Source organism: Camelus dromedarius, chromosome 1 (assembly GCF_036321535.1).
Source record: "Camelus dromedarius isolate mCamDro1 chromosome 1, mCamDro1.pat, whole genome shotgun sequence".
In the NCBI taxonomy this organism is placed as follows: Eukaryota; Metazoa; Chordata; class Mammalia; order Artiodactyla; family Camelidae; genus Camelus; species Camelus dromedarius.
Genome location: NC_087436.1, coordinates 40,659,088 through 40,671,106, shown reverse-complemented (window position 1 = coordinate 40,671,106; position 12,019 = coordinate 40,659,088). Strand labels below are relative to the sequence as shown.

General features: G+C 32.4%; 1 pseudogene; it reads left to right on the top strand.

The window, feature by feature from the left end:
* Positions 1-8,459: 8,459 nt before the first annotated feature.
* Positions 8,460-9,225, top strand: LOC105093677 (hepatitis A virus cellular receptor 1 homolog; annotated as a pseudogene).
* Positions 9,226-12,019: the final 2,794 nt, after the last annotated feature.

Sequence of the window (12,019 nt, the reverse complement as noted above, 5' to 3'; positions counted from 1 at the left end):
ACTAGAAAACACAAAGGTTTACTGACTTTTATTAGTTGCTTATGCCTGAGTAAAAAAATCTTCTGACACTTAAGTTCAGAATAATTAGAATACATTGCTTAATGTAAGACTGACCTCAAAAATGAAAACCAAAGAAAGAAGAGAAATGCATTAATAAAATCAGAAAATAATACCTAGAAACCATTCTTTAAACAAGATGGTCTCTTGTTGCAGTAGCTGGAGTTTGCATTTCCTAAGGAAATCTGGGGAAAGGATTACATACTACATCAGCATATAAGGCCTGGCGGCTTCAGTGAGAGGCCTTACTATCAATAAGGGAAGATATTAAAGTAAAGACAGATTGAGCCAGTTTTCATATTATTTTTGAAATACATGTAAAGCATTAAAGGTTCATATCTGGAGCATAGTACATCTGTGCATTTTCTTTAATTAGAAAATGTACTTATTTCAGTTTTCACAGTACAGAGAAGCAGATGTAATGGGAATAATTTTAAAAGATTTAGCATCTATTGTGGAGGAAATATAAGTCCTTTATGACTTTAGGAAAATTTTTATTAATATTGATCTAATTTTTAAAAATCGATGTCAAATGGATCATTATTGTGGCACTATAGGCCCTCAAGATAAAAAAAAAACAAACTTTTTTTCTGTATTGGTTACATAAACATATACACAAATAAAACCAGCAAATACCATGACTCGCCTAACTGGTTATGGTGACAGTTCTCACCTGCTTTTTAAAACAATTTAGTTAATTTCTTTCTGGTATCAGGACACATTTTCACCTCATCTTCCTTTCCTGAGAAGGACATGTAGGCCTGAATATCTGTTTGTCCACCTAATCCTAATCACCTTCTTAGATTCAGACATCAGCACATGTAGATGAAGCCATGTGATATTTATGATTTAGGTGTGTATCTGCTATAAATGGATGTTAGTGCTTTTAGATAAATAAGCCATAACTTGGATAAAAACAAACCAACATATATTCAGACTTCATTGAAGGAGGACTGTTACTGGTGGTGTTTTTGAAAATTGTACCATCCAATAAGGATGCAGTTTTAGGTACATGCCTCCAAAACTACATTACTTAGAATACTTTCATGTACCACATGTGCGTGCACACACAACGTTTAGCAGATCTTTACAAATAAGAGATGAAAGTGAGAATATTAGACATGACTTGGATATTTATATAATTTCTCTAGGATAGAAAGCATATTGTCTGTATTCTTACTTTTGTAGACTAGTTTGCTAACTCAATGATTTTGTAGCTATCAAAAGAAATATTTGAGAAGGGGGTAATATTTATGGGAATTCATCTATTATCTAGCCATATGTCAGAGATTTATTCATTTATATATACTATAGCAAACATATTTATCATTCGTTACTTTTGCTTATTATTTCCACTGTCAGTTTGGGACTCTGGGTTGGCCGAAGAAAATTACTTAAAAGAGAATGTTGTTTATGAAGTTCCAGCTATATACATTATTCTCTAAAAAGGATTACTTTAATCATGATATAATTATGTTCAGTTATTCCAAGCTGTTAAAGCATAATTTTTTTCATAATAAATAGCTTGAGTAATTTGAATATACCCTTATTACATAGAAGCCTAAATAGTCATATAAAAAAAATACTGAAACAGTGCTATCTTATACAAAACAGAATATACATCTTACATTTAAATCATGATTATAATTCATGTTGTAACCACTCTTAAAATTTATCTAAGGATATAAAAAGTAAAAACAATTTCGGCCTTTGGGATTTTAAGAGTACTATTTTAAAACTTCTTGTGTTGTAAATCTTCCTCGGGATATATTCTTTGTCTAATTAGAAGAGCTCAGTTTAGCAAGTGAAAATGTCCTTATTAACCTTCAAAACGTATTATGTAAACACTGATAACAAAAATAGCATTCTGTCAGTGTTGTTTTAAGAATAGCATGTTATAGTTTTATACATTACAAAATAATGTTAAGTAGAGTTTATTAACATTCCTTCCCGATTGTTTATTTTGACAAGATTGTCACAATTGTCCTGTCACCTGCTCACCTGCTGTTCAAGACAAGTCTCTGACACTAATTCATAATTACTTGGGAAAAATCAGCATTTGGCCTTTAGCAGCCAAGCTCAACTAGACGTATAAAGGCTACATTTTTTCTAGCTTTAGGTAAGCACGATCTGATAAAAAATTAGATTATATACAGAAAGCATAAATGCATACTTACACTGGAGACAAAATTCCTAAAGCAGATGTGTCAAGTAAACTTCCAGATTTAGGCAATTTATAGAGTATGACAGTTTATTTATAAATGGACTGTGACAGTTAATTTGACATGAGATTTTTAAGCTGCCACTTGCAAGTTACACATACAATTGCTACTTCAAAACTCCATCCCCCATTGTCAACTTCTTTTGAATAGTACACTATATCATATTGCTGATTTTTATTTCTAGTTCTTCTTCTAAGTTAAATGTTTTCTTCTTTTAAACATGAAATTCATATTTTTAAACTGCTGCCTCTGTGTAGACAAATATATAAACTCATAACTATTTATTAAAATCAAGATGCTGATGAGATGATACTGTATATAGAAAACCGTAAAGATGCCACAAAAAAAAAAAACTACTAGAGCTGATAAATGAATTCAGCAAGGTTGCAGAATACAAGAATATCATAAAGAAATCTGTTTCATTTCTTTATACTAACAAAGAAATATCAGTAAAAGAATGTAGAAAAACAATCACTTAAAATCACATCAAAAAAAAAAAATACTTAGGAATAATCCTGACCAAGGATGTGAAAAGCTTATACATGGAGAAGTAAAAAACACCGATTAGGGAAATTAAAGATGATTTAAAGAAACAGAAAGAAAAATTTTCCTGGATTGTAAGAATTAATATTGTTAAAATGACCATTGTACCCAAAGCAATCTACAGATTCAATGCAATCATTATCAAAGTACCCAGATCATTTTTCACAGAACTAGAACAAATAATTCTAAAACTTATATGGAAGCACAAAAGACCCAGAATTGCCAAAGCAATACTGAAGAAGAACAAAGCTGGAGGCATAATCTTCCCAGACTTCAGACAGTATTACCAAGCTACAGTAATCAAAACAGTGTGGTACTGGCACAAAAACAGACACATAGATTAATGGAACAGAATAGAGAGCAAAGAAGTAAACCCACAAAACTATGGTCAATTAATCTTCAACAAAGGAGACAAGGATATACGATAGAGAAAAGAGTCTCTTCAGCAAGTGCTGTTGGGAAAGCTGGACAGCCACATGTAAATCAATGAAGTTAGAACACTCCCTTACATCATACACAAAAATAAACTCAAATGGCTTAAAGGCTTAAATGTAAGACAAGACACCATAAATCTCCTAGAAGAGAACTTAGGCAGAACATTCTCTGATATAAATCGTAAAAATGTTTTCCTAGGTCAGTCTACCAAGGCAATAGAAATGCAAAAATAAACAACTAGGACCTAATTAAACTTACAAGCTTTTGCACAGCAAAAGAAACTATAAACAAGCCATAAAGACAGACTACAGAATGGGAGAAAATATTTGCAAATGATGTGATTGACCACCTAGTAATTTCTAGAGTATACAAACAGCTTATACAACTCAGTAACAAAAAACAGATGACACAATCAGAAAATGAGAAGACCTAAATAGACATTTCTCCATTGAAGACATCCAGATGGCCAATAGGCACATGAAAAAATGCTTAATATTACTAATTATCTGAGAAATGCAAATCAAAACTACAATGAGGTATATTTATACAATGGAATACTACTCAGCCATAAAAATAATAAAATAATGCCATTTACAGCAACATGGATGGACCTGGAGATTGTCATTCTAAGTGAAGTAAGGCATAAAGAGAAAGAAATTACCACATGATATAACTTATATATGGTATCTAAAAAGTAGTACAAATGAACTTATTTACAGAACAGAAACATACTCACAGACATAGAAAACAAACTTATGATTACCAAAGGGGAAAGGAGCAGGGATAGATAAATTAGGAGTTTTGGATTAGCATATAAAACTAATATATATAAAATTGATAACAAGGTCCTATTGTTAGTCCTAGCACAAGGAACTATATTTGATATCTTGTAATAACCTATAATGAAAAAAATATGAAAAAGAATATATATACATATATATATATAACTGAATTACTAAGTTGTACAGCAGAAACATGCACATGTATTAAATATTGTTTCTATATGCAACACAGTGGGCCCCTGTGAATGCCTATGGATTTTTCTTTTTTGTGAGGTAATATTTATAACATTAATTAAAGATAAGAAATTAAAATTTATGTTTTATTTTCAAATATTTTTATACCAGGATGTCAAATTAAAATTAATTTTGTATACTTGAAATATATTTTGGTATCTGAATGATAAATCAGTATAACATAAAGAAACATCAAGAAGTGTGTTACTATTTCAACATCAAGTAAAGTGAGTTAAACTAGTGTTTTAGATATTTAATATAGTCCAGGAAACTACACCATCATGGTCCATCTTATTATGAATGTTATAAGATTTTATTATTGAAAATTAAAGTTTCTTGATTAAAGAATAAAGTACAATGTAAATATTCTTGATTTTGAGCTAGTCAGTGTGGGTTCTAGGTCCAATTCCACCACTATGTCAAGAAACAGTGGGGCAAATATTTGTTTTCTCCCCTTGAAATTCTTCATATGTATAATTTGAGATTTGAATTATATAACTTCTAATCCAGCCCTGACCATCAATTACATTATCAAAAATTAATTATGAGTATTTTGAGATGATTTAAAGTTGCAAGCTTTTAATACAATATAAAAATACATATAATTGGACATACAAATTTTCCATGTTTCTGCTTAACCTTTTAGATACAATAGTCAATACAGTGTATTGAAAAATAAAGAAAATCAAACTCATTGCAGACATGTGACAGAAATTCAGAAGCTTTTTGTTCTATAAATTACTCAATCACATTTTTTATATCAAGGAATACTTTGTTAAAAAGAAAAAAAATCTTAATTTAACTCTCATGATAGCAAAATTTTAGGTTCAATAAGTTTTAGAAATACTTTGGGATTTTATCTTGCCCAAATTATATTTCTTTGCATCTTCTTTGAAATTATTTTGTATTTTATTCATTTAGCTTTGTGTCTCTTATTAATACTTCAGTATTCAGGACCTGTCTCCCCCATGTGGCAGTTTCTGTCTCATATACTATATTGTTAACTGCCCTTAAGAACTGTGACCAGTTATGATATTTCTGTGTACATAAGAAGGGACTTAGTGTATACACAGAGACTGGATATACATGCATGTACTTCTTAAAACTTTATCAACACACACTTCAGAATGTCAAATTCCAAGTTGAAAAATATTATGTGTAATATCTACAAAGGAGAAAGATACCAGTTGTGTTTAGCAAGTAAAATATGACAGATGACCGATAGTGCTTAGTAAACGTGGTCTGAATTTTACACAAAGAAAATTCATATCTTGAGCAAAACAACAGGAAAGGATTAAGAACTGCATTCCCTGTGCTTAAAGTTTACCTTCTCTTTTGGTTGTTTTGTTTCTTCATATTCTCTTTAAACACCTAGAAACTCAAGTAGGGTAGAAAATTTCACTTTTGAATAACTTTATTCCACTTTGTACTAGTGTCCAGAAAGGAGACAGAAAATGCAGTAACAATGTAGGGAAAAAAAAAACTTAATGTATGGAGTAATTAGTAAAAGGGGATTCACTACACACAAAGTAAAGAAAACCCTAAGGAATTACAGGATAATAAATATAGGGGACAGTTACGACCTCTAGAGCTATGGGGAGCAGAAGAGAAAGGATTACACTTGGAAGAGACCCCAGTTCAGACCTCATTGCAGAGTGGGAGGCTGGGGTCACAGGATGACAGACAAGTCTTGGAATGGGGTGCAGGCAGAACTCTCTGGAATGTGGGCAGCCCTGGGTCACCCTCACAGGGGTGCCAGCTGACCTTGCTGAGAAACCGCCTGTTTGGTTGCTGCCAAATGCACTTGTTGCACAAGAGCCAATGAGAAAACTCTAGAAGAGAGTAGAGGACTATGCTGAAAATTTTTCTTAAAAAACAGCAGAATAAGTCCAACCTGAATATGAAAATACTTAACAAAATGTCCTGGTACATAAGAGCACCAACTACAGGAAAGAGGTTAAGAGAAACACACATGACTCTTTTACAGAAAATGTACTCACCAATATTTAGAAATGCTACATACGGGAAACTGAACTAGATATGTTTTGTTCTTATCTAGTTGAGTCCTCACCACAGTGCAAGGTAGCTGCTATTATTCCCATTTCACAGTGAAGAATCTGTCTTGGAATTAAATGAATCACTTAAATTCAAACAGTTGAAAAATTTCTAACATATACGCTGTTTCCTACGGGCATGGTGCACAGCTGTGGGCATGTCCTCATACAGGGCTGCTTCACTGAAGGTCTACGTGTGACTTCTTGAATGTTTCTTAGGAATCTGATACCCAGGGATGATTAACAAAGGTCACTTTACTTTTGATTTGTTTCCTTAAATAACTTATCTTACTTACAGTGTTCTGATCACCAGTATTGTGTCGTTACCTCAGAGAAACTGATTTTGTTAAGAAAAATATTTTTAGTGTCAACAAGCAGCATACAACATGTTTCATCTTTACTTCATATTATTTTTAATTTAGAAGTGAAAACATTTTTTCCAACAGAATGTCTCACTTTCTATACTAAATTATATATTTTTGTGGTTTTTCTCAAGATATTAACAGGGAAATGGTAATGTTAAGCAATACTTTCAATAGCTCTCAAAATGTAGTGGGAATTCTGATTTCGTAAGACAAGGATTATTTTTGTTGGTAAAATTACTGTACAATTTCCCACAGGATTTCTATATCAGGGTTCATTTTATGATATCCTGGAACAAGGTGCCTGTGTTCCCTTTTGCTGTAAAGTAATGCTGACTACAACAGTGTAAGGCAGCTCACAGTACGAACATAGACATCCCTTAATGCTGCCATGAATAGTTATGAACTGAGGTGCCCAAATGACTTTGCCAGCAAAGCACTGCCTCCTAATCTATTTTTACAGCAAATGGAAGCTTCATTCTTCATGGTTTGGTAGTTGCATTCAAATATACCAATAATTTCAAATGCAATCACTCCTACACAGCAAATTTGATTTTAGAACATAAGGGGGAATTGCTAATGTTCTGTTGATGGATAGACAACTCCATCAGCTTTGTTTCAATCATTTCTTGATGTTTTAAAATTAACTTTAACATAATACTAATTTTTAGTAAAATGTAGGAAGTTTGATTTTATATAAGAATTTAATATAGTTTCCAAATACATGATACTGAAAAATTATAGGCATTCTCTTTTAGAACTCTGGAACTCTGTCATTTATTTCCCAATATTTTCAGTTGCTGGAAGAATTTTTATACAGGAAAAATGGAAATTAAAATATTTTCATGATTAAGACATATCAAAAGAAGTAAGTAAGAGATATACAAAATTAACAATATCCCTTATAGACAGAATATAGATGCTGGAAAATTATATTACCATGTGTGCAAATTTAACTTTTTCCAAGAGGTTATTTCATCTACCACTTTCAAATATAATGACGGTAATTTAACATGTATGTATTTTTATTTATTCCTGAATCAGAAAATATGATAAAAATAACTTTAATCCTAAATATACAACTCATGACTCCCCAGTCAAATGTTAGTGTTTACCTAAAGAATTCTATATTGAAGTTTTGTAGGAAAAAAATCAGTTATTTTGCATATGAAATTGTAACAATAACATTATTTAATGACTCATGTAAGCATATGTATAAAGGAGTTTATTCCTTTTTCAAAATGCTCCTAGGTGTAAACAGCTGAAGTTTCATGAAAATTAAATAACTAGCAGCACTGTAAGAATGCATAATAATCAAATAGTTAGAGAACAAAATGACGACACATTTTGTCACATAAGAAATAGCATTGCATGTTATGCAACAGAAGATACAGGATAAACCTGCAAGTCAAGAAGACACAACTACTGCTACTAATGCTGTTGCTGCTGCTGTAAATGCTATATTCTAATTGACACTTACGTGTCCCAAACGTTTTACACTTCTGTACATATAATAACATGTTTGTTCTCACATCCTTATCAAGAAAATACCATTATTCATTTTTAACAGAAGGAAAAACATAAAATCATGTAAATGATATATAATGAGGCCAGGATTTGAACACATTTTGACAGAGACTATCATTTTAATTGTGAAATGTTGAGAATCATGTGTAATAAATTTTAAAAAATTGATTCTTTTACAAACAGTCCATGAGAAGGAAAGGCTGTAAATGAGAAGCTGGGAAACTCCCTCTTAACACAGACATCATGATGCATCCTCAGGTCGTCGTCTCAAACCTCACACCACTCCTGACAGATATTCTAGTTTCTTATCCACAAGGGGATGGGGTGGTGGTCCAGCCTGCAGTGCTGCCCTGCACCTACTCAGTGGTTAACACAGTGGTCACATCGATGCACTGGAGCCAAGGGGGCACGTCCTGTGTCTTGATGCTCAGATACAATTATCTGGACTGATGGATCCCATGTGACTTTTGAGAAGCAAAGGCTTTATAGGGAAAAGGAATACTTTTTAAAAGAGAATGTGTCTTTGACCATAGAAAACACAGTCAAGGCCAACAGTGGCCTATATTGTTGCCATATTGAGCACAAGGGGTAGTTTATAACACAACATATCACTGGAGGTTAAACCAGCTGGAAACACCAATGCTCCAACGTCATCTAGACTCTGCTCCTCCAAAGCCAACACACAGGCAAGACCATCAACCAGTAACTACACCACATTCCCCAACACAACCAACAGAAACCCAGAACTAAGACATTGTGGGAAGCAAGAAGTACATAACCTACCAGCTCACCATTGCACTCTTGCCCAACAGAAGGGAATGGCAGGGTGACACAGTCTTCAAAAGGCCTTAAGCATAACAATCAAATTCAAGTGTCTCTGGCACAAAATCCATGGATGAGATCCATCAAGAGACTCTACGATGGAATTAGAATTTCTGCTGTGATGCTGCAAACATTTTCAGTTGTCATGATTACCAAAGAGTATTTATATATCAGAAAAAAACTGTAGCAACTAGACATGATGTCTGAGCACTTGATACCACATTACTGAGGATGATTTTTATGCCATCGATTAAGACTCAGTAGCTCTCTAGGACTTTATGCCCATAACTGAAGACAATGACCAGATATCAGACTCTTTATAAAGCTTCAGGATTATTTCTGTGTGTCAGTTTCACCCAGCATTCCAATATGTCAGTCACGTTGGTTAGAGTGATTCCTTTAGTTCAAATCTGTGTAGTGTTAATGATGATGCTCATAATATAATCCTTTTTTAATTCTAAAACTGACTCAATATTTCTGGTTGTTGCATAGCTCCCTCCCAAACACGACTTTAGAAGTGTATATTCTCTTTAGACACCATAAATCCTATACCCTCCAAGAGAATATTCAATAGGGAGACAGGAAATGAATGAACTATCCTGGTCAGCAAAGCTGTCAAGAAGAGAGAAATAGTAAAGTCAACAAATGTGATTTGAGACCTAAAAAGCTTCTCTTGGAAGCATTTCATGATTATTTCTTTCCTTTTTTTTCTATTATAGCTCTAAATGTTATATTCCTTGGATTTTCAACTATTAGAGATAATCATTTCCATACCTACCTTGGCATACAGTGGTATTCTAATGAGATGGTACTTGTGAGAAGTATTTGAAAAGTAAAAAACACTAGGAAATCCAAGGGTTTTGTTTGTTTGTTTGTTTAAAGTTTTCAGTAACAGTATGTCTAACACTAGTGCTTGGTAAATTTCAATGATGTTGCATTTGTTAGTCTCCTGCTATTTGATACCTCTTATTTTTTTAAATATTAGTGTTTTGTTTTTGAAAAAATTGGTGTTGCATAATTTGGCTACCATCTTACACTGTAGATAAAATTTGTCAATAGCTGAGAAGTAGAATGGGTAAGAGGGAAGTGTTTAGTTATTATGAAAATCTTCTGTAAATATACCATTCTTGTAGAATGTATCAAATTTTGTTTTTGATCTTTCAAGTCACAATTGAGATTTCATTATCTAGTCTGTCTTGGGACATTAAACATCGATGAAATTAAGACTAAATTTAAATGAAAAAAAATTTTGCACATCTTTGAAAAGTAGCAGAAACAATCTTTCACTGATGGATATAAAGGTGGATGGAATAATTTTGTGAATAAATGAAAGTGAAAGACTTATAGTAATTATCTAATTTCATTTAAAAACACTATTAAAATGTTTTTAATTTTTTAATTGATTTTTTTACTTGTTATACTTTTTAATACCCACAGTTCTAAATCGTCATCTTTGGACTGTTTCCTTCAGTGTTTCTAACCCTTCAGAGAAGTCTTTTGCCTGAATTAAAAGTGGGAAGTAACTGGCATTAAAAAAATAAACAAATAAAATAATAGATGTTAACATTGTGAAAAATCATGTTTATTCAGTGAAATGGATGGATTGTAGCTTGGCCATCACCGAGGATACTAGAAATCATTTCCTCCCTGAGAAACATAGCATTTCAGTGTGTAGAAGAGCTATTTTGAAAATACTTTATATGATTCTAAATTATTCACAAAAACTTTGACTGACTTATGTCTGATATTTTGAATATTTGTTTTGATCACATGAGAATATTAATTATTTCACATCAGATTCTACTTGATTGTTTTAGATTAATTGATTTTATATACATACACACATACACAACTAGCCTGAGAGATAAATTATCAAATATATAGTAACAAGTGTTATTTTATTAACACTTTGAATAAAAACAGATGTTTTTAATCTAAACAATGCATTTGCTTTCCTTTCAAAAAAATTAACATTCACAGTTCACACTACCTGATGTCTAAAGACTGCTTTTAAACACAGACATTAAAGGTTCAAGTGTCCAAAAGACAAAAGCTGACAACAGCATGGGAAACAGAGCATAAACTAAAGTCTGAAATCTGTTATGGTTAAAATGGCTCCTAAAAGCATCTGCGATGATTTACATGTCACTAAAGTCAATGTACACCTCTTGTTTTTTCACTCATCACCGTAGACTAAGCCCACTTTTGGACTATTCTCTTACTTAGAAAACTTAGAATAAGTGTCCACTGATGCTTGAGGATGATTCTTTCTCTGAATATTATAGTGTTCTGAAAACATGAAAATACGCAGAAATCATGCAAGAGTCTCAGCTGAGTTTAAACACGCTAAAACACCAAATAAAGACCACTAGCTTGTAGCTGACAGTCTCCTTACAACTCTGTTGACAGTTTCCAAAAGCAACCTTTCTACAATAAAATATATTTAAAATAAGTTAAGGAAGAATTTGAAAATTGTCCTATTGTCCGTCTGAAACTTATTTTGGGGTTTCAGTTATAAAGTACAAATAACTTTAAAATGCTCAACTAGTCAATTTTTGAGAATATTTTTTAAAATGCCACCTCAAATCCCTTTGAAATATTTCGTAAGTGCACAGATTATAGCCCTACTATGTCAAGTAAAACAAAATTTAAAGTTAATGATATTAACTGAGATAGATAGATAGGTAGGTAGGTAGGTAGGTAGAGCCAATTTGCCCACCCTGGGTGGGATCTTGGGCACAGATTTTGATATCTTTAAGAAATGCCTTGTAGTAACCTAAATGAAAAAGAATATGAGAAGGAATATATGTATGTATATGTCTGACTGAGACCCTATGCCGTACACCAGAAATGGGCACAACATTGTAAACTGACTATACGTCAACTAAAAAAGAAAAGATAAATTAAAAAAAGAAATGTCAATGAATAACCACACCCACAGGACGAGATGATGTCACTGCATATGCCACACTGAAAGTGCT